Genomic DNA, 25,408 nt, shown 5'->3' with positions numbered 1-25,408 from the left:
GGCACCTATTTAGAAATGGGTAATCATCAAAATTAGGTTTGAACCTTTCATGTGTGAAAATTGGAAAAACATTTAATTTCTGTAATAAGTATAATAACATTAAGATATTTTATTTCTATTTTTGAGAATTCTGGAAAGGTGTTTATTTCTATAAACTGTGAAATAGTTTTCACTCAAATTCTCATTTTAGCATAAGTTTGCTTATAACTTATATATTGTTAATGACTATCCTAGCGTATCTATAGCAATGTTTTCCCTTTCATTTCTAAAATTTTTGTCATCTCTTATTTTGTTCATTTATAAATGACTTATTATGTGTATTAATATATTTGATGAATTTTAGAAAGGATATGAATAGATTTTGTTCCTTCTAGTTTGACTCTGTTTTAAGTTGGATAATCTATTTTACTTATGCAATTATTGATATTTTATTTTGAGTTACAGTTTACATTCTATTTTTCTTGCCTATTCTGCTCCTTTTATCTTTGGCTACTTACCTTTTTTGTGATCACCAAAAAAAAAAATACAAAGAAAAAATGTTATTCAATTTTTTGCTTTGATATTTTAGAACAAGTATACGCTTACTATTTTCTTTTAGTGGGTAATCAAAAGAATCACAATAGTCTTGGTTTTGTCTCATGGACTCTTGAATCTTCCTGATTTTTGCTCCCTGTGATCACATCCTAGTTTGCTAATTTTAAAAAGAAAATGACCTGAAGAAATATTTTGAGATTAATTAATGTGTTACCTTTATCCAAAGGTGATTGTTTCTATTTGTTTTCTTGCTTTTGCAAGATATTTGGGAAAACCAGAAACCCAGAATTCTTATAATTTTTGTAAGTGCTTGAGAATTTTCAAATTACCCACATGGCATAAAGCTAGAAAGCAATACTTTTGAGGGTGGGTGCTTTGCCATTAAGTGTAAGGCCCTCTGTAGCTTCATTGCAAGATTTGGTCAACAGAGCTAGGGAAGTTTTCTGGAAGTTTTCAAAAAACCCAGCGCAGATTTCAGCCACCTCTTATGCATTGGCAAATGTCTCTAGAAAATTTCTGGAATGTTGAAAAAATAATTTATGGTTTTGGTATTTTTAACAAGAAATTCTTGTGGCATTTTTATTATCTTCAATGAGAAGATGAACTACCTAATTCACTTTTACTGGAAGAGAGAGCTCTTGAGTCTGAGGTGTTCTTATGATATATATAATTAGAAAATATATTTTAGGGTTAAGATTTTTCTGTTGTTTCTTTCTAAATCATGTTTGTTTTCTCCTCCTCCTAGTGTAACTTAGAATTAATTTGCATTAGTAAAATCCTGCAATTACTTTTTTATGATCCTGGTTTCACATGCCATGATGCCTCTTTATACCACTCAAAATTCTCAGAAAATATAATGATTACATTTTGCTGTAGCTCCATTATTCTCTCAGCCATTGACAGAGTTGGTAGTTGGACAAGCGGCAATCTGGGACTGTTCTTTGCAATAACTCTTTGACAGAGGTGCTCACATGTTTTAAAGCATTTATTTTATCTATTCAAAGAATCAGTAGATATCCAAAAATTATGGAAAACCACGTCCCTTAAATGTGTGGTACACATAGCAATTTTCTCTCCAGTGCCCAGTACTAGACAGTATGCTCTAAACCATTTTCTTTCTCTGATTAAAGTGTGGCTCACAAAGAAACTAAACATAACTTACAATTTTCCAAGCAATCCCTTATGTAGCATTAGTAGTTGCTAAAAAATGTTGTTCATATCAAAATATTTAACATTGTGATTTCTCATTTGATAATATGTATCTCCTATACTGAAAGCATGCCCTAATGATTATAAAACTAAACCTCAGATAGTAAAAATAATTAACTTGATTTCTTCAATGAAATATATAAATATTTAACATAGACTCTAATTTTTATTTTCAAATACATCAGGAACTCAAAGTATGATGGAGCATAATACCATGTTCCTACAAGTAAGTACAAATAAATATTGTTATTAGACTATATATACTTTTTTAAACTTAAAAAAGGAATAAAAATTTATAGGAAAGTTAGAGTTCAATTTCTTTCTTACCCATAATTTCATTAAAATTCACCTGTTCCCTAACCACAAGTAATGAATCTGTCGTATATTCTTCTAGTTTTGTTTTTTACAAATGTATGTGTTGTTATATTTATTATTGTTATGTTTTTATATTCATGATCTCATTTCACAACTTAGTTTTTTCACTTGTTTTTTGATACAGAATATGAGGAAAGGAACCACCATATTATCCAGCTATACCACCCCTTGGTATTTATCCTAAGGAATTAAAGTCAGCATACTGTAGTAATATAAGCATACCCATGTTTATAGCAGCACAATTGCTAATAGCCAAACCATGGAACCAACCTAGCTGTCCATCAGTAGATGAATGGATGAAATCAACAGATAAATGGACAAAGAAAAGATTAATTCAGCTATAAAGAATAATTAAATAATATCATTTGTAGGAAAATGATGGAAGTCAAGAATGTTAAGCAAAATAAGCCAAACTCAGAAAATTCGGTTGTATGTTTTCTCTCATATGTGGAAGCTAGAGAGGAAAAAGAGAAGTGTGCGTATATATGGGGAGTTTGGGGAGCATCTCATGAAATTTAAATGGAGATCAATAGAGTAAAGGAAAAGGACCAGGGTGTGGGAGATATATGAAAATTATATGTATACATATTACATGCATATTACTGTTACGTGTAATTTAAATATGTGTGTACATATATTTCTGATAGTAATAAAAGAAAAAAAGGGTAATAATAATTCTAGATATAACTGATGCTGATATTTTCAAGTATAAAAAAACCCTCTTCAAATCAAAGAGTTGTAATCGTAAATAAATTATATATATATATATATATATATATATATATATATATATATATATTTTTTTTTTTTTCATGAAAATAAAGTAACTGGGTTTGAAATTTCATTGTAGTTTAAAAGACTTGTTTTATTCACAAAGGAATATTCCTTTTAGTGCTGAAATTTGTTCTATATTATGAAGTGATAAATATTTTTATCTTTATCAATTTTATATTAAAATAAATTATTTAACAAAATTATATGGTAGGTTAAAGTGTAGCTTAACTAATTTTCAGACCTACATACTAAGTTGATTTTACTTACAAATATGGAAATAAGCAGTGATATATTTCAAATTCATCCCAGAGGCTATTTTAAACTTCTCATTTAAAATACAGGTTTTTGTATTCCATGTCATGGTACAAACAAAATTACATTTAATATTATTGAAGATGCTTCTTGTTTAATGATGCTGTTATACAATAATATTCTATTATGCCATCAGTATAAAAGATTCCATTATGTTGGTATAATTGTCATCAATTATACATTGTAAAATGCAAATATGTTACTAATTGAAATTACTTAGTATAGCTAAAGCTTTACTAAGGTGTGTATTTTGTTGAAGATATGGAAAAAAATAAAACATTTAGTTCCTTTAATGACGCATTTTATGATTTCTGGGCACATGTCAATAACCAATGTGCCAAGGAATAGTATGACACATTATTAGTTTTTTGATGTTCTTCATTCTTCAATTAGAGTCAACTAAAATTATTCATATCATTCAGTTACTCTTCCGTCAAATTAATTTTAATATTTTTGATAAACTGGAAAAAATGTCTTGATTCAATAATTGTAATTGCAATGGAAACTCTTAATGCTCAGTTCAAGAAGATATTTCAACATAATGTACTGCATGAGACAGGAATGGCAAAGTAAGCTTAGAAAACTCTCTTCTATGAATTTGCTCAGAACAACAGGAAAATGATCAAATTGAGTTTTCAAAATTCTGGAAACAAGCTTAAGAAGTACAAAAATCCTGGCGTCTTGACTCAAGAAATGAACTGAATATTGGCAATGACAGTGAACTTTGTGGCATTTTAACTTGCCCTATTTCCATTCCCTTTTTCTTTATTGTAGGCTTGTAATCCAGTAGCCTGGAAGCCACTGATGGGGACACAGTGCAGGCTAAGAGTTCCTCCAATGCCTTCTTCTCAATGAATGGTCTTTATATAAGCTTTCTGGACTCCTTGGAAAGCCTCCCTTGCAAATGCTTCCTTATTTGATCTAATTCAGATCAGCTACTGTGAGAGTGAGATCACTGGTCGCTTCCAGGGACTTTTGGCAAAAATCATCAAAGGCAGTTCATTGCTTAACACAGCAGTTGCTTAAGGTGCCTAGAATCGGATCAAAAATTAAAAAAAAAACAAAAAATGTTTTTAAAAGCTGAAAAACAAGAGGTCAATAGGTTCATTAAAAATTTGTAAGGCATTTCATGCTTCTGCAAATGCCACACACAAGACTCTGCAAGCCTGAGTAGGAGAGCTCTTCCTACGATAGACTTTGGAAGACCCTAAATTCTCACCTTCAGCTGTCCTTGAGACTGCACATGTAGGAACTGGAGAATAAGCAGAGTTTTAAAAGGTCTGCCTAAGCTCCTACGAGCATTGATAAACCATTAGCTACATTAAGCAGACAAAAAGAAAGACTGATGTATTAATATCAGAGATGACAGAAGAGAATTATTGTCAACTTGGCAGAAATAAAAAGATTATAAGGGAATCTCTTATATGAACAGTTTTTTGCCAACAAATAACCTACATAAAATGAAAGTGATGAGACAGGGTATCTGAAAGGAACTCTAACAAAGAAAGTGATTCAACAGTAATGAAAAAATTTCCTCCTGGCTTCACTGTTGACTTCAATCAAATATTTATAGAAGAATTAACACTATTTTTCCATAAACACCTCAAAAAATTGAAGTGAACAATTCTCAGCTACTATGAGACAAGTATTACCTTGATACCAAAATCAGACAAAGTCATCCAGGAAGCAAAGAAAGAAACGACAGACAAATATACTTTACTACTTACAGACACAAATATTCTTAAAAAAATACTAGTCCACCAAATCCGGCAATATATAAAGAATTACACTTTATTGCCTTGTAGGATTTTTGTCAGTAATGCAGGCTTCTTCTATGTATCAAGGCAACATACCCTATTATTAGTATAAAGACAAAAACCACATGATAATCCCAGGAGATGCAAAAGAAACATTTTACAATATCCAACACCCTTTCATGTTAAACACTCAGCAAAGTTGAAATACAAAAGAACTTTATCAACTTAATAAAAAGATATGTACAAAAAACCTAGAGATAACATCATATTTAATGATAACAGACTAAAGCTCCTGCTTCAGGATTAGGACTGTTCATTCTCATATTGGAGGTTCCAGCCGGGACAACTGAAAATCATTCAGAAAAAGAAATAGAACTCTTCCAGGAAAAAAAAAATAAGAAATATACTGTCTGTATTTAGATGACTGCAGATGCAGTTCAGTGGTTAAGTGCCCCTCGGTTAAATTCCCAGTATCCCCCCTCAAAAAACAAAAAACAAAAAAAAACTCTTGGAGCTAATGGAAGAGGTAGGCCCCTGTAGAAAGACACAAAATCAATATAGAAAGATTATTTTTATCTCTAAAACTAGCAATAACCAAATATACAGGTATTTGAAAGAACAAAATAAATTAAGAATAAAAATAATAAGAAGCAGATGAATATTAACTAAAAGAATCTAAATAGGTAAATGATCCCAAATTTCACATTTTAGAAATTTTAATACTGTGATGAGGACAATACTCCTTCTATCAGGCTGTGGATTCAATAAAATCCCTATCAAAATTCCAGCTACCCTTTTCTCTTTCAGAACTTGAAAAACTAAGCCTGAAAATTCATTGAAAATGTTTACCAGAGTCAAAACAATCTTGACAAGAGTAAAACTGGAGTACTCAAAATTACCTATCATAATCAAACTGGTGGTACTTATACAAGTGCAGAACCATGAATCAATGAAATAGAATTAGGAATCCAGAAATCAGCCATTATGTGCATAGTCAATTGATTTTTTTCAACAAAGGAGGCCAAGACAATTCAATGTGGAAGGGACAGTCTTGTCAGCAAATGTTGAGACACCCATACACAGAGCGCTGACAGTGACCACCAGCTAACATACTATACAACAAGCACAATAGATTGCACACATAAATGCAAGAGCTGTAACTACTTTTCTTAGCTCATACCTTTGTGATTTTATGCAACGGTTTTTAACACAAAAGCACAAATGACACAAGAAAACAGAAAAATTGAACATCATAAATAAAACAAATGTATGCTGCAAAAGACAGCATTAAGAAAGAGAAAATGCAATCCATTGATAGAGTTCAGGATACAACACTCCCCCAATATTTCAAATGGAATAATTTAGAGAACCCAGCCGCAGTAGGCAGTCTCTCTAACCTTCCCATAATCCCTCTGCTGTGAACCAGGTCTTAAAATTTAGGAAGGATTTTCTGACCTTTCCCTAAAGAAGGTCAAACAATTCCCATGTGAGAGGTACCTTCCAAATACCTGGAGGAAGGGAGCGCCCTTATCCCTGAAGATGAAGACAGTGAATGGATCTGAACAAATAGGCAATACCAAACACCTCTGCTCATTACCCTCAGATCATCCATGTCCTGTCATATTTCTGAACTGGTCATCAAACCTACTATTAAAAACAAATAAACAGAAAAAACAGTAACATGTCTAACTCTCTGTGATCACATTTTCTTCTGAATGCTCCTGGGGAAGGGACTTATAGAAATGTGGTTGTTCAAATTTTAGGAACAGAAATCAGAACACAGGTAAGGAAGGATAACAAGAGAAAAAAGAAGAAGAAAAATATTTTCATTTCCAGTAAGTCCTTTCTTTTACATTTTATTTATAATGTATCAGGTAACAGCATTTCATCCAATATTACCAATTAAGAAGTATCAGAATATATTTTAAAATATTTTTTATTCTAGGACCTCTCACATCCTTTAAATCAATGTAAATGATGGTATAGTATCAACCATGTTTTTTTAATTCAAACCTTTGTTGAGCAACTAGTTATGTGTAAGATTCCATATTTGATTCTACCAGTAAACCACATTTAGTTAAAACTAAACTTTTAATTATTTTTAAATTATTTAAGCATTCACAAGCTGAAGTAAATTACTTTTCTTAATGTTTTGTTCTTGCACATGTAAAACCTTTAAAAAATTAATTAAATGCACTTAGAGAAGATTTCTATGTTCAAAACACTGTTCACTTTTCTAATGAAAGAAAAAAAATGACCACATAATCGATGTAATTAAAAAGAAACAGTGACCCGAATGAGGTGCTACACACCTGAAATCCTAGCTACTCAGGAGGTTGAGGCGAAAGGATCCCAAGTTCAAGGCCAACTTACACATCTTAGCAGGACCCTGTCTCAAAATCAAAAGGTCTGGGGGTATAGCTCAATGGAAGAGCACCCTGTGTCAATTCCTAATACTGCACAAAAATTAATAATAATAATAATAAACAAAAGAAACTGAATTCATCATATGCATTCTAATATGATCACAAACTATTTTACACGCACAAACACACATCTTCACAGCTAAATATGGAATCATGCCATCACTAGTGTAGTTAATTGTTAATAGTTAGATATTAATGGAGGAAAATGGAATAAGAAGAGAATGTCAGTGAAGAGGAATTTCATCCTTTTTCTATATATTTTTCCATGGTTTGGATTTTTGCAACAAGGATGACTGACTGATTAATTTAGAAGAGCACGACTTTCTCTTCTCTGTAATTACAAATCATGGAGAGTTAGTAGGGTAAAAAGCATCACAATTACAGCTGTGCTCCAATTTTTCCTAGCACTCTGTACAAGATGAATGGCAGGTGGGGGAGGAAAAGCTGCAAAGCAACCCAAGTAAATGCTCTTCATCCAAAGTGTGAATAGTGAGACTGGAAGAAAGTGGATATACAAGCACCAGAGATGGATTTTAATCAATCACTATGACTAAAGGGATGTGTGAGGTGACAGGAAAAGGAAAACTGAATCTAAGTATGTTTTTAAACATGAATGATCAGGAAGACAATGATAATTTTAATTAATAAACAAAAAGGAAGACAGTGAAAAAATAATTAGAAAGCTTTGTTTTTAAAATTGTGTAAGAGTATGTAATGTTTGGAAGAGAGAGTTCAGAAAGGGTAGGAACTTTTTGATTTCTTTAAATTGAGTTATAAGACGTCAAGACAAAGACGAGAAATAAAAGAGAAAAAGAATAGTCATCCTTTGAGACAATGATGCCTACATATCATCTGTTAACGTCAGTTCTTTGTAGTAAATTTAGAAGTGAAGATACAAAGAATTCACATGTAAATAGGTATATAGTTTCTGTGACAGCTCCTGGTTTTATGGGATACTTGCATTTATATGTTTCTTTTACACCTTGTGTTGCAATGGCAAATGAAAGAAATACAGGACACATTAACTTACACACTATACTCACATGCTCATGTAGCTGTTTGCAGAAAGAGCAGTTTGTAATAAAACTGACAGCTCTGAAGTCGTGAAGAGTTTTCTCTTTCTAACTGAATTTATATGCATAGAGTTGATATTTCAGATGTTATTTTTGTGGTGAGATCGTCTTTTGGGACTTCAACTACTGGGGATAAAAGGAATATGATGTTGATAGAATTCAAAATGCTGTTTGAAGAGGCAAGCAAAAGTGGATCTCTCTTATTACCTTCAGAAAAATTGTGGAAAATAGCAATCTTATGTCAATTATATTAAATATACTTATTTTTATATTTTCAGCACAGGGCTTTGAAATTTTAACAAGACTGATATGTAAATGATAAGTTATCATGATATGATTTTAATAGCACCAACACATCAGAAAAAGATAATTACCATCTTACACTTTCAACCATCCTTGGAAAACTTAAAATATGCAGTTGGGTTTAGGCATTTGGTAGTTGTCTAATACAGAACATATTTAAATACAAATGCTTTCTAAATACAAATCATTGATACAATGATTCACAAACAAATATTCTGATTTCCAAAATTCTACTATACATGTATGCAACAACATCTACACATAAAAATCAAGCAATTGATTTAAATTCACCTATCAAATAGCAACAATGAACTAAACATAATAATAAATATTCAGATCACACAATACCTGGGGTTAAAAAGAATGTGTATATCTAATTTTAACACAAATTTGCTACCCTCTTAGCAATGTATCCATAATAATCTGTCCCATGCTGGTTTCTACAGTAATGACATATCTGTATATAAGTCCAGTTCATCTTAGTAGTAGTTAGTAAAGAAATGGCCATTATCTGTCAGACAAAATAAGCAAGATATTAGGAAAACATTAAGTAAGATATAAATGTTAAGCACTTCCTGGGGATCTAAGCATATGATTCTGCACTTTGCCTTAGTAAAGGCTACATTCACTGAACAATTGTTTGTTGACTTTCTACTCTAAGTGGACATCAATCTACACCCTGGAGAGCAGACAAGGAACTCTGCACAAATGTGGCTCTAATATATCGGGTCATACAATTATTCAGACAAATAGTCAATTAATTTCATCTAATGATAGAGGTACCATGAAGAAAAGATTGTGTTGTATGCACATGTTCAAGGGTGATGTGTAGGACAGAGGCAACATTTGAGCTTCCTTCAATGACAAGTAGCCGCCAGTCATGTAAAGATGGAGTTGGGACAAGCAATTTGTAAACATCTTGAGATGGCAATGAGCTTAGCATGGTCATTAGAAAAAAAGGACTGTATTATGTAATACAATGAGAGAGAAAAAGTGGAAAGAGATGAGAGGTAGGTATGTCAGAGCTCCTTTTTATAGCTTGAAATAATTAAGCTTTGGAAACTTCAATAAGTTCTAGTGTGAGGTACTATGATTACCACAGGAATATAATTAATATTCTCAGAAATATTTTAATAAAGTTTGGAGAATGTCAGAGCAAAGCTTCCAAATTTTCTCAAAGCCAGTAAATCTTTGAATTTCAAACACGTTTATATTAAACTAAGTAAATAATGTACATGTTGAAACATTAGCTAAAATATAGAGTTACTAAAAAGCAACTTTTAGTACTGGCAGGCTTATGCTTCTAAGTTATTCCTTTACTTCATTACTGTCAATTATTGATAAAACTGCATTAACTCATCATGATCTTTTCCCTGACATGCTCAAATATTATTTTGCATTGTTATCTCTCATTATTCAAATCTCTTTGTTTCTTATTTGAAATTTTTGGTCAAATTTTCTAAATTATAAAAGAGGGATGGGCTGAAAAACATGATATACTTTCTTCTTTTCCAGATCACTTTTCTATCTCCTGTCAGATGATAGAGCGTGTCCCAGTTTCAGGAGGAAAAGACTCAAAGTGGAATTGTATCCTAACATTTTAAGCTTCAGGAAAGTAAAAGAAGCTGTGAAATCAACAGATGAAGCCCAGAGTGAGCTTGTAAGGTGTACAGATAACTCCAAAGGTGAAGTATTGTCCCTGTTGCATGAGATAACCATCTGCACCAATCAATGAAGCAAAGCCAAACCTCAACAGTTAAAGCATTCTGAAAATCCTCAAAGAGAATCATTCTTCATTTTCTCATACATTCTTCTTCCCCTTTCTGTGCACATACTTCCTAACTTACCTAAGATTGTATGTGGGCCAATGTTACTCACAGTTTAAAAATCACTAAGGCTGTTGCTTTTGCATACATGAAAGTTAACTCATTATATACAAGTGTTATTTAAACATGTCTGCTCAGAGTTGTCCTCAGATTCTCACCTTGAATGTGCTTATGAAGTAGTGAGATCTCCATTCCATTAGAAAACAACATATTTGACATTATAATTTATGATATAATATATATGATATATATAATTTATTATATATATATATGATATTCTTTCAAGTATTTATCACTGAAAGGGAGCATTTAGAAAACTAATTTTATACACATACTGATATCAATTTTAAATTGATTTTTTTTCCAGTCTGGTGGGGTACATAACAAAAGGATATGTAACAATTTGTAGGCTATTTTAGAGACGATATATGAGTGTATATATAGTTTTACTGATAGTATATAAACTATCAATACATATATAATATATACTATACTCAAATGCATCTTAGATGTATTTGTATATGTGCAAATTTAAATAGTTCAAGATATGTAACTTTACAGAATAGGTCTTTAATGACTATTATATTTGGATCTGAATAGGGTTGGGGATATAGCTCGGAAATGTTTCCCAAAAGTGCACATGTTAGAGGTTTGCGTCCCAGAATGATGATATTAGGAGATAGTAGACACTTTAAGAGGTGGGACCTATCAACACTCTAACATATTGGCACAAGAATCAACTTCTCTAACAAGACTCCCAACACACAAGAAATAAACCCAAAAATCAATAAGTGGGATGACATTAAATTAAAAAGCTTCTGCACAGCAAAGGAAACAATTAAAAGCCTGCAGAGAGAGTTTACTGAATACAAGAAAAGCTTTGCCACCAGCTCCTCAGATAAGGCATTACTATCCAGAACATGCAAAGAACTCAAAAACTTTAACACCACAACAACCAATAGCTCAATTAATAAATTGGCAGAAGAATTAAAATGACGCTTCTCAAAAGAAAAAGATTTAAATATCCAACAAATATATTAAAAAAATGTTCAACATCTCTTGCAATTGGGGAAATGAAAATCAAAACTACATTGAGATTTCCTCTTGCTCTACTCAGAATGGCAATTATCAAGAATAAAAATAAGTGTTGACCAGGATGTGAGGGAAAGGTTCATTCATACATTGTTGGTAGGATGGTAAACTAGTGCAACCACTCTGGAAAAGAATATGAAGATTCCTCAAAAAACTCAGAATACAACCATCTTCAGATCTAACTATCCCACTCCTGGGTATGTATTCCAAATATCAAAAGTCAGCCAACTACAGAAGTAAACTTCAATGTGTATAGCAGCACAATTCACAATAGGCAAGTTATGGCACCAACCTAGATCCCTTTGAACAGACGAATGGATAAGAAAATGTAGTATGAGAAATTTCATCAAAATAGAAAAAGATCAGTAGAGTAGAGCAAGGGGATTGAGAGGAGAAAGGAGGGATGGGATAAGGGATGAACAGTGGAATGAATCTGACATGACTTTCCAATATGCATATATACGAACATACCACAGTGAATCTCAAAATGTGTACTGAAATAATACTAATTAAAATTTTAAAAAACTATAATCAAATAGAAAGATTAGTAGATAGAAGGGTACAGGGGAGGTTGGAGGAGAGGAAAAAGAGAAATACTGGGAACTAAAGTGAAGAAAATTATATTCTATGCTTTATAATTATGTCAAACTGAATCCTAATATAATGTATGACAGAAAAGAACAAAAAAATAAGAAATCTAAAACAAATTCAAGAATAAACTGAAGAAATAAAAATAGGTATCTCACCTCTGAGATACTAGTGTTAAGACTCAAGTTGGATTAAACAGTTATTAAGCAACTTTCTTTGTGTAGGCTCACAAAGAAAAATCAGGCTAAGAGAAAAATATAGATGATCTTCATGGTTCAATCCCCTGCATATGTATATGTCTTACAACTGATATACTTTTTACTTAATAATAAAATCATGCCTAAGGGGAAAGAAAAAGAGGTAGGTCCTAGTGGGAGGTGGTTAAGTCATTGGGAGATGTGCCCTTGAAGGGCATATTGGGATGCAGAACATCTTCCTCTTTCATTCTGACCAAGATGTGTACAGACTGCCTCTGCTATACACTACCCCACTCTGGGATCTACTGCCTCAACACAGTCCCGTAAGAAATGGGGCCACCTGACCCTGACTGCAACCACCCCAACTGTAAGTGAAGTTGATCACCTCAGGTATTAAGGCAACTGAACACTAACACAACAACTTCAAAATAATGAACTCGATTATTATTTTGATGAACACTAACGGTTTTTTAAAGTGTTTTAAGAGAAAAGGTCCAAGATAAAGTGGAAAGAGGAAGAGAAAGGGACTTTAGATGAAGAAGATAAAGGATGAAATGTGTAACAAAAGACAGAGAGCCCATTTGGCTGCAGCAACTTTCAAAAAATTGGTGGAAATTGTCCTGCCAAAGAGGAAGCCTTGTCCTCTAGCTACCTTCTTGTGAGCAGTGGCTTCTTGAAGTTCTCCTCTCTTGGTACAGGGACCATGTACCTCCAAGGCCTCTCTTGTTCTTGCTGAGCATGCACCTCGTCATTCACAGTCCCTGCTCTCTCCCTTGACACCTGCACAACTCTGTCTCTCTGTCTTCTATAGGCATTTATTTCACTGGATTCTAACATTCTTGAAAAATCACTCATTATCCATCTTCCATTTTTCTATCCAGTCTCTTTGGCCGAGGTTGACTACAGCTTTCAACTCTCACCTTTAAATATTCATGTAGAAAAGTCTGCCATCTACAGTTACTGAAAGATCATAACTGAATCAATTTACTTCTTCAAACCTTAAGAGACTTCTTAATTCATATCAAGTAAAATGGCCAGGCCCTGTGACACATGCCTATAATTCCAGTGACACAGGAGTCTGAAGCAAGAGGATTAAAAATTTGAGGTCAGCCTGGGCAACTTAGCTACATTATTTTCTTAAAGTAAGAAAAAAAAAAATAATAGCATCCCTGGGTTCAATCTCCAGTACCAAACAAAACAAGGCTATATCAAGTAAAACCAGCCACTACTCCAAACTACCATATCTAGAGGCATTTTAAATTTACTAAGTGCAAGAATTAGACATCATTTCTTATTGTTTCCAATCACAGATCATATTTAATATTTGTTAATTTTATTTTGTAATGTTTCCCAGAACTTTTAGCTCTAACATACTCTTAATCCAGGCATTTATCACCTTATTGCAAATTATCATACTGACCTAGAAAGTAGATTTTTCCCATTTACTCTCTCTTCACTGTTCTGGAGAATCAATTATTAACCTTCTAAACAAATGTAGTCTTCTTTTCTTATGAGCTGATAGTGGTTGTAAGTATTCCCCAGTACCAAGTACACCACCTTGAGGGTGTGAATGTGCAGTCATTATGAAAACAGATCATCGGGATCTGGGTAAGCCCAAGAGTTAGGGGTCTGAGATCAGTATAGTAACCTCAAACCTACTATTGATGGAAGATTCCAACTCTGATTATGGTAGCTGCTTTGAATTCAAATACTCAAAGGTGGTATGGGACATGGGAAATTCTGAAGGCTAATTTTAGGAATAGCAATAGATCCTTCTCTCTGCTGTCTCCCTCACACATGCATGGGTTTGAACACACTCATTTTTTCTTGTGTAAATCTTTCTCTTACTTATGATGTAATTGAACCTTTGAAAAGACAGATTCTATTTATGTCTTTATTATGTACATATCTGTGATTGAAGAAAAAGGATTAAACTGATTTCTTTATTTACAGTAGTATAATTAATAATATTTTGATGAGTGAACCAGAAGCAGAGGGATAGAGATATAAGAGTGATAAATTTATTTATTAAATATTTCAAATTAGGTCAGTTACAGAGAACAGATGAGAATGTAAGGGAATGATAAATACTCAGTGGTAGTGAGTTTTCTTTTACTTTTTTTTTTAATAGACTAGACCAATATCAAAACAATCTCTCTCATATGGGCTTGATTCCAAAACTCCACAGGATTTCCAGATGAATTTAACTACAATTAACAAATTGTGTTCCAAGTAGCTTTCTGGCCCTGCCAACTGGGGTGAGGATGAGAAGGAACCCCAGATTCACCATCATATCTCCAAAATCACCTCTAATTTTCATTCCAAAAACGTTAATTAAGTTTCTTGAAAAACATTGCAATTGAAGAAAAAATATTTTTTTTGAAAAGAAAAAAATGGTAGTACTTTTAATAACTGGGAACTTACAGATATGGTTTCTGAGTAATGTGGAAACCTGGACAAGAAGTTTCTAAGGTTTAGTTAGTACTCTAGATCCCCAGGATTGATGTTGTTGCATTCTTATAACTCCAATGAATTTATCCCTCATTTTTTTTTTAAAGTAATGGACTGTCAGGAGATATTTGGAGAAAGCACTTGATCATTGCTACCAAATTCCTGATGCATGCTTGGTTCTGATCCCTATTTCAAGAATCAGTGACACATGAAAATGACCCTTAGATTAAAGGGAAAAAATGACCTCTGTGTAAAACAAGAATGCCTTTGAAAAGATTCCTCTCATTTACCTAATGACAAAACCAAAATACTCAATTTATATTATTTGACTCAGATGCATCCTTAAATCCAAATTTAAAGAAAACTGGATCATCAGACAAGGGCTGTCTTCAATACTCCAACCTGTGTTTCTAGACAACTGTGATAGGTCCTTGGTGCATCTTAATGGCTTTGTGGTCCTCTCCTCCCATGTGCCACCTCTGTGACTGACATCAAACTCTGCATTCAGTCTTGTGTTTAGGTCAATATTTGCAATCAAGACCTTATAAAATGAGTAAGGTTAGATTAAAGTGCCTCACTTCTCAGGAATACCTGCAATTTTAATAACAATTAAAGATTATACCATAGATGTTAAAAGACCAGAACAGAACCAAACAAAACCCTTCTAGAAAGCTGAGTAAAACATTATATAAAACAGTGGAGACTTTGGAAAATCAAAGAGTCCCTGATATTTTTAAGGTAGCAAGCCAAATCATATCTGAATTTCAAGCATAGGGCACAGTTGTACCATTTGACTGCCACATGCCTCTCACTGGTTCCCAATAGGTTGTGCTTTTCCCAGTGAAAAGACTTTGCTCCTATTGCCAAGTCTGTCAGAGTATTGCTAATTATATTATAGCCTAATTGTGTGTTAATAACAATGAACAACAACACATTGATAAAGATTTCGTGAAGGACTTCTCATGCGCCAGACATGAGTCTAATGCTTTTTACACAATATCCCACTTAGTAATCATAAACGGTCCATGACACAATGTGTTTTCATTGTTCCCTTTCTAGACAAGTAAATGGGGACCAGGGAAATCAGATACTTAGCCAATTATTTCAAGTTAATGTACGAGAGCAAGAATTCAAACCTAGTCTGTTTGACTCCAAATTTCTCAGAAAAAAAAAAAAAAACAAGTTCTGTTAAAGCTCATCTCCACTCCGATGATTTTTCTGATCACTTTGGATTATATAACTTTTCTGTATTCCTACACTATATTATGTTTCTATTACTTAGTCACCTATCTGAATTTTAACATCTCTAAAATCTGTAGCTTGTCTTTCCACATGGATTTTTCTGCTTCCGAAGTATGATATACATGCATAGCTAGCAAGGCAAAATATATTAGTGTTTCACTTATCTTCTCTAAGGAATAATTCATGGCTTTTAATTTTAGTATATAAACCATACTTCTAAGGATTTATACTTAATACCATTTAATACCATGTTTTGTATAGTAATTATAGTTCAAGATAAATATACATGTATTTAATTCAATTATTAAAATGTTTGAATGTACATAAACAGGACTTCTATACTATAATTTTTCCATTCTGAAGTTCTTAATTTCATTAATCTATTGGTAGACTGTATAATGCCTGGAGGATAAGGATTTTTTTTTAATTATATTTTTCATATTTTTTAAATTATATACTTCATATTGCTTTCCTTCCACTTATCCCAATTGCTCCTTCAGGAATATCAATAGCTTACAAGTTCATTGCAAGCGAAGCATGTTTCATTCATTCATGTATCGAAATGTCACAATGAAACCCATCCATTTGTACAATCAATATGCACTAATAGTAAAAATAAAATAACTGATACTTTGGAATTTTGTTTCTTAGCCTCTTCCTTCCTTGCTTTGGACCTTCTATCAGAAATCTGAGACAGATTCTCAACTTTATCCCTCATAGTCATTCTGATTAGACTTTGTATAGCCTGCCCTCCATCCCCAATTTAATAATATTTGGGTGGAACATTCATTTCCTAACATTCACTTTTTCAATTTCATCTCATTAGTCAAGTATTTTTGTTAGCCAACTCCTTTTTATTTTAATGTTTATAATGTTTATTTTTAAAATTGGTTTTGTTTCTTGAATGCTGCATTTATTTTTTGTTGAAGAAAATAAGCATAATGTTGTCATTATTTTCTGTTAAAAACTGTTTATTAATCTTGAACAAGACATCTGAATTTTCTGCCAAAATAGGAGAGAAGCTCCAGTGTACCCAGAGCTGAATGAATACCACCCCAGAGCTGTTGGATTGCAGATCTAGTACCAGTGTTAGGGCCCAGGAGTCAGTAGGACTTAGCAGAGTGAATGTGATTTTGACAAAATATCTGGTTTATTCCTTCTAGATTCCTAATTGACCTGACATCAACTCCAAATCTGTGGTTGGGCTGTGAAGGATCCTCATTGTGGCAATACTGCTCAGTGGTCATAAACTAACCTTGTTACATCAAGGACAGGTTCCCAGCCAGTTCCTGCTTTGAGTGTTCTTGGGGGCAGGTACTCTGCACAGTGATCTGAAGTCTTTAAAGGACTTCTGAGGGGGAGAAACATGAATCCCAGCTTTCTTTCATTCTTTGTTTTTTTTTTCTTTCTTTTTCTTCTTTTTTTTTTTCCTGTTCCAAGATTTATACAACATTAGTGAATATTTACAAGGGCTCCTTCAAATGCTACTGAAAACCCATTCACCACAGTTTTTTTTTGTTTTGTTTTGTTTTTTTGCCAAAGTTCTGCTTCAGTCTGTTCCTGTAAGCACCATGTGTGGTAAATAGCTTTTTTTCTTTATATTCTTTGGATTATTTTAGTCATGACTTGGTAGGATGCTATTAGATTTGTATTTGACTTACAAAACTCATGGGTATAAAATTGAGGGGTGTAGTAAAAGATCTGGAAATCTAGCTAAGGCAGCTGGTATAACTTCCTAAAGAAAAATCTGATAATCTAATACAGAGGAAAAGGGTAACCTGATTGACACATGGAGCATGAAAAGGGGAAGTTCAAGAAACAATATTTGGAGATTCCTGCTGGCAGGAAAGAAAATAAGCAGAAGACAGGAAAACATCAGGAATGTCTATAAGCAAGATCTGTGACTGAAACTAAAATAGAGAGACAGAATTTAGGACTCTAAAGTTGAAAGGAATACAGACTGATGATATCAAAGCAAAATTGACTTAAAATTAGGATCTAATTACCACTTCGTCACCAGATACAGGTCACAACAAGTCAACTTTTCAGAATAGAACAAAAATGACTTATAGAATACCTGCAGTACAATGACACTGATCATTAAGGGAAAGAAGATAACTTAGTTTGAGTAGAGGAGAGATAGAGTCAGATACTGATGTTTACTACAATATTAACTCCTGTCATACTGAAGTCTGTGTGAAAAGAATTATAAATACTTCACTAAAGAATGGTATGCTCAACAGAAAATAGAGTTTCTTGGTTTATCCAGAGACTCATTCTTGTTTACCAAATGCTAAGACAATTCTCCTTAACAATGAATTTCTTTATTGCCCAAAGATTTATTATTAGTGTTGGTATTATACGAATTGAAATTATCCTTAAGTTACATTAAGAAAATATTATTTATCATATTAATGGAATTGGGTCTGTTATTCAATATTGGTTATTCATAATGGTCCTTAAAAAGTTGCATCAATATACAAATTTTATTTTTTTTCCTAAATGTGATATTTATATTCATATAGTAAGTACTTTGGGGTACCATTTGAATGCCCAATTCTATTTTAGTTATTATATATCGGATTAAAAAAACCTACTTGGAAATATGATTTCTAGCCTCATAACGGCAAGAAAATATTTAATAATGAAATATATGTATGAGTTAGAACATTGCAGGTACAGATTGAGGATACGTCACCCAAAATACTTGGGACTAGAAGTGTTTCAGATTTTAAAGTTTTTTTTTTTTTTAATTTCAGAATAACTATATAGATTTACAATTAGGATAATCATGATTACCTATCCCTAATCATAACATAAAACATCTGAAATGTTCAGATTCTCTCATTAGAGATGCTTTATAGACATATAAACTTGCTTATACATCAATGACCATACATTAAAAACAAAGTAATAAATTTTCAAAAACATTACTCATGGAAAATTTAAAAAGCTAAAAACTTCTCTGGAAATAAAAAAAATATATATCACATGGATTATCATAGAGAGAGACTTCAGCTGGATGCACAGATGTTCACTTTGGTGTGCTAACCCACCCTAATCTTGTTCTGCTGGGAGTCCTAGCTGAATCTCCCTGCCCTAATCTGGATTGGCTTGTCACAACAATGGTCATGACAACAGAAAAGAACCATAACAGGAGTAAAAAGAGGTCTGCCCAAATTCCTACAAAATCTCTACCTACTCCCAGAAAAGATATGAATATTCTTCTCCTTGATCAGCCTAATCTTACTCGTCATATCTTTAACCCTCTATCTAAAAACCTCCAGATTCCCAACAGGCAGAGAATTGGATTTGCAAGTTTATGTTCCACTTCTGTCTTTTTTAGCGAAGAATAAATTTTTCTTCTTTGCTCAATCAGCACCTGGCCTCCTTACTGGTTTCTCAGTTTTGAGAGGGAAAAAGGACACAGTTTTGGGTCACAAACTGGTAACAAGTTTAACACAATTAATGAGTAAATAAAAGTAGAAACTCAAAAGAAAGGACAAGAAGAACTGTTGTGACTGTTGCATATTAATTTCATTTTGGTCTGTTCCTTAAAGTAAATCCTAATCTGAATAGCTACACTTATGACATTTTAATTCTCATAAAACTCATATTTCCATGCATTCTTTAATAACTAGGTGCATATATAGAATTAAGTATTTTCTAAATCTCATATGATAGCAATCTAGACTACTAGAAGTATTATTTTTCAATATGTACTAAATTAAGTGAAATAATTTTGAACTAATTTTCTCCTAAGAAAGTTTATTTATCACATTTCTATACTTCTTACAAAACAACTACTAAATCTAAGGAACTTTATTTTTTTTATTGAGGTAAATGTACATTTCAGCAACAACAACAAAATTCTAAAACATGGTTTTCATCTAACCACTCTATTGATTCAAGTCATTTTATAGTTCCACCATTACCTATTAAGTAAAGCAGAACTCAAAACTGGACATTTTAAAATTTTTTATTAGTTGTTGATGGACCTTTATTTTATTCATTTATTTATATTCAGTGCTGAGAATCGAACCCAGTGCCTCACACATGTGACGCAAGCGCTCTACCATTGAGCCACAAATCAAGCCCCTGGACTTTTAGTATTGAAGTGACTTGAGCCTTAGATGTCATCTTGCTTGGGAAGCTACCTAAATACACAGAGTGAAGTCAGGAGAGATAACATGCATGGAGGAGGTAAAGATGAGTCTTTCCACAAGTATGTCTCACTTTACATACAGCCAACTCTTTTTACTGAATGCAACTACCATACTAGAGCAGGAAGAATGTGGTGGATGCTGAACAGTACTCAACTCTACACAGGTGCCTTCCTGCAGAGGAACATAATTTCCCAAATTTTAAGCAAGTAATTATCACTTGTAGGAATGAGGGTGAAAGGGGATTTGGGGAAGAATAGTTCTTAGGCTTTCAGCTTTGAGGTATAGCACAGAGAAGGCAGGAATAGAACTGAATACCAATAGGAAACCCTGTACTGTATGATTTTTTCAATGAGATATAAAGGAATCACCTACAAACTGAGGATTTTTTTTATTACAGTATTAGGGATTGAACCCAGGAGCAATCTACAACTTAGCTACATCCCTAGCCCTTTTTAGTTTTTATATTTTGAGCCAGAACTCCAGTGTCAGAATCAATTAACATGCAGGACCTACAAAATAGTTTTTATTTTATGATTAGGTTCCTCTAAATTGCCCAGGCTGGACTTTGACTTGCAATCCTCCTGCCTCAGCCTCTCCAGTGGATGGGACTATAGGGATGTCTCCATACCCAGCAAACTGAGGATTGTTAATAAAATATTTTATAGATGGTGGTTTCTTCTGAGTCAGGAGAACCCAGCTAAATCAATAATCCAAAAATTTGACATTGCATGCTATTCTTTGAAGGTATGTTTACTTCTAATATGTCCAACCTAATACTCTATGCAATAGTTTTAAGAGGTGAATCTTTTAGGCAAGTGATTAAATTACAGGGCTTTGCCTCATGAATAGATCAGTATCCTTCCAGAAGAGACCAAATGACACACCCTATTGCCTTTTAGTCCTGCCAGCTTCCAGCAAGCATATAGCATGTTGGAAACAGAGACAGCCTTCAACAGGCATTGAATTTACTGGTGCCTTGTTCTTGTCCTTGCTGATCTCCAGAACTGTGAGAGATGAGTTTCTGCTGCCTTGTGCCCAATCTAAGATATTTTGTTATCATAATAAGAATAGAATAACACATTGAGTGATGAAAGATCTTTTGGGAAAACAATGTTGGGAAGACAAGAATAGAAATGAGTTTAAACAAATCATTTGAATAATAAAAAAGAAGAAGCAAATATAAATGACATTTACATAATTAATAACAATGGAATCCGCTAGTTAATACATTGGGATATCTGAGGAAATGTTTGTAGAAGACTATTCCCATCAACTGAGAAGGATTTGTTGTTTTCTGAGACGTAAGTTCTATTTCTTTTTTCTATTCTCTTTGTATTATTACTTATGGCAGCAAGAATAAATTATTAGTAATTACTTATATCAATAGCTAAATGGAAACTAGGGTTCAGTTTAATGATCCTAGAGTAGCGAGATGCTAAAATGACTACTGAATCACCAAAGAAAAATGATTATGGCACGTGTGTGTGTGTGTGTGTGTGTGTGTATGGAATTTGTATATATAAATATATATAACATTATATATATTAAATATTGATATAAATGATTTGCAAACACAAAATATTATACATCCTCACCAATCAACTCGAATTGGAAAGAACAATTAAATTCAGAAATTTAATTGAGAAAGTTCAATTAAAATTCAATTTAAATTTTAGGAGCTATTTTCTTTAACAGGAGCCCTATTAAATAACATGCTATTGCAATCAGGCATTAAAGTAAATAATACTAAGAGCCACCAGAAACATTTTTTAACAGCTTGCATTGTGTAGCATAGTTTTCTAAGTACTCTATTTGCATTAACTCTACAAATAATGTCTTAGTAATATTAATTATTATATTGATATTTTATAATATAACAACATCCATTATAATAAAATAAAGCTACATTTATAAATGAAAAAGTAACAGAAAATTATTTTTTGATTGAAGATTATGTACCATGAGTTATTTTGTAGCAAGTTGATAAGAATCATGGAACATTCTGATTTCATGCAAGTGGATTCTTTGTTGTTCTGAATGATGTGCTGCATATATGTATTAAGGCAGTTTGTTAAATATTTTATCTCCATACTCTAAATAAGTTAACAATTGATAATGACAGAGGACATTATTTATAATAAATAATAAACATTAAATACATTACAAACACCAGAGCTGAAAAGTGATTCTGTGCTATCATATTACTCAAATTTTCAATTTACAAATGCTTAAACAATTCAAATATGCTTAATATCTATTAGAGACTATGGATATAATACTGATTTTTATTTTAAACAGAAAGCTTTACCAAAAAATAATTTTGAGCAAAGAACAAGAATTTTGAAATTTTGTTCTATATAGATTTCTATAGGGAAAGAGAATAACATGACATAAATTTTGCTATAAGAAAGTCTGTATTTAAAGCCACCTTATTTTCTACATTATTTTTTTTTTGCATCTATAAGTACCTCTATGAAGTGTCCCCCTGCCACATAGCCAAGTGCTCCTAATGAACTTGTTCTAATAGTCCTCATCTGAAACCCTGATCATACACAACATCTTGCACAGACTATAAATAGCCAAACCACCTTTGTAGGTTCAGAGACAACAAATCAATGCATGATAAATAACAGTGCTCCACTTTTGACTAAAAAATGGGAGGTTAAAGTGTTTCCCATTATCACTAGCGAGAAAAAAAAAGAAAATTTTCTGTCTTTGAAAATAGATGTTAGTTTGTCTTCTTGGCAGAATGTAAGTTCATCCATAGAAGTCACTGAATAGATTCTTAGTAAAATGTTTTTCATAATAATCTATCCAGGCCTTTCCAAAATCAATGTAAGAAAAATACTTTATTTATATATGTTCTATCTATAATAAGCATTTAACTCATTTAATATATGTACAGAGAATTATTTAAGTACTGAAGATATTAGGTGCAAAGAGACACTTTGTTCCCATTGTGTGGTTCTAGAAGACATGTGGGAAATATGCATGTGACTAAATATGTACAAAGTATTACATATTTGCAATAGTACAAACACAAAAAAATAGAGATTAATTATGATGGTGTTTCCATATTGATAAGTGGTAAGTAGAGGACAAGAGGAAGAATATAAATGAGAAAATATTATGAAAGCAATGGTATTCAAACTGGATCTTGATAAATTACTAGATTACAGCACATTTATGAGTAGCCTCAAAGCAATCCACATTGATGAACCACATATTCCAGTTTCTATAATTTAATTAGAGACTACAAAGATTGGAGCACTGAAGGGTCAAGGAAGGGAGTCAAATAATTAAATATTGGTTGTATGTATGGACAGCCTTGAGTGCCAAGTCACAACACTCATAATTGATTTGTTAAGTAAGAAACATAATAAACATAATAAACATTTGTAGAAGAGCAAACCTGACTAAAGAGAAGACAATAAGTCTGCTGGAATTTGTAGGAATGATCTTGAAAGATAATTGTGACAGTCTACATAAATCAAAATGAAACCCTGAAATGAAGAAATTTATTTTAATATGCACCACACAGCTATTGTTATAATCTAGTACTTAAAGCTTTTTTTTTCCAAAGAAATATATCTTAAAAAACAAACAAAAACATGCTAAAGAAAATTACTTGGGAAACTGGGTGCATTGGCATACACTTATAATCTCAGCAGCTCAGGAGGCTGAGTTAGGAAGATTGTGAGTTCAAAGCCAGCCTCAGCAAAAGCAAGGCACTATGCAACTCAGTGAGACCCCGTCTCTAAATAAAATACAAAATAGGGCTGGGGATTTGGCTAAGTGAGCGAGTGCCCCTGAGTTCAGTCCCTCATACTAAAAAGAAAAGAAAAACCAAAACAAGAATATCACACAGGGAAGGGCAGTGGAGTTAATTATGTATCAATTTGTGTGGGCAATTTCTTTCTTTTTTTTTTTTTTTTGCTTTTATTTTATAGGCCACTTTTATCATAAGGTGATCATGAACTTCCATGCACCTTTAGATAAAGAGAAAAGTGACTTATGCTTACTACACACACACACACACACACACACACACCATAATGAGCATTTTTGTGTGATGTTTCCCCTAGTAGCACGTCCAAAAGGCCACCCACCCTCTTGAGTATTTTCTTGGAAAAGACAGAAAAGAAAAAAAGTTCTCATCCAAAAAGCTTTTCTTTTTGTACAGCAACATTAATTATGTTGTCGGCTGAAGCCGAAAGAATGCGATAGGCAGAGGCAATCTGATTCTCATCTTGTTTAAACTTGTCAGTTTCAAAATGAAGTAGAGAGTTAGTTGGGAAAATGGAGAAGGACTCCTTCCTCATTTGGAGATAAATAGCACATCTAACTCCTGCCTCCCGCCCCCCCCCCCCACACACACCATTTTTAGAAGGAGGCCAGCAGACACTCATCTCCTTGACTGGGCACTGCACCCCAGACCCTCCTCTGACAGCCAGAGGCTGAAGTTCCTATGTGCATCAGAGGACACTCTCATTCCCTCTACAGCAGCCCAGCAGCCCTTTTGCCTCTGCCCCTTTGCTGCCAAGACTCACACACACCTTCAGGTAGAGGTGATGCTTTAACACAGTGTTTTCACCTCTAAGCTTTGGTGTTTTCTGTGGTTTGCTAGGCAAGCTCAAGAGGAAGGGGATATCAACAAGCATCTATTTGTTAGACTTCCTAAATGGTCTTAGTATGTTGTGTAGCCAAAGGAAAGCAGGGGGTAAGGAAGGGAGTTTAGAAAGTACAAGGAACAGGAGGAAAGCAACCAGGGGGAAAGAGTGATAGGCTTGCAATACAGACCCTGTTCAGTCAAAGTATGTTTAATCAAATTGTGGAATCCCTCTCCCCATTGGAGTTTGTGAATACATAATTGTTTTCACCTTTCAATAAAACCTTTAATTTAATCAGGTGTTAATAAGGGTAGAAGGAATAAAAGGCCTTTTTTTGTTTCTCATTTCTGTAATAGAATTTTTATCCCAAAGAAAGTAAATAGATTGAAATAATCTCCATTTAAAATTAGCTAAGACAATGCTATGCATGAATGCTCTTATTTTTGAGATTAATGTAGTTCTCCAAATTCCAT

Source organism: Marmota monax, unplaced genomic scaffold (assembly GCF_021218885.2).
Source record: "Marmota monax isolate L192 unplaced genomic scaffold, Marmota_monax_Labrador192_F-V1.1 WCK01_AAM20220418_F8-fsc00084, whole genome shotgun sequence".
In the NCBI taxonomy this organism is placed as follows: Eukaryota; Metazoa; Chordata; class Mammalia; order Rodentia; family Sciuridae; genus Marmota; species Marmota monax.
Note: the sequence above shows the minus strand (reverse complement) of the source record.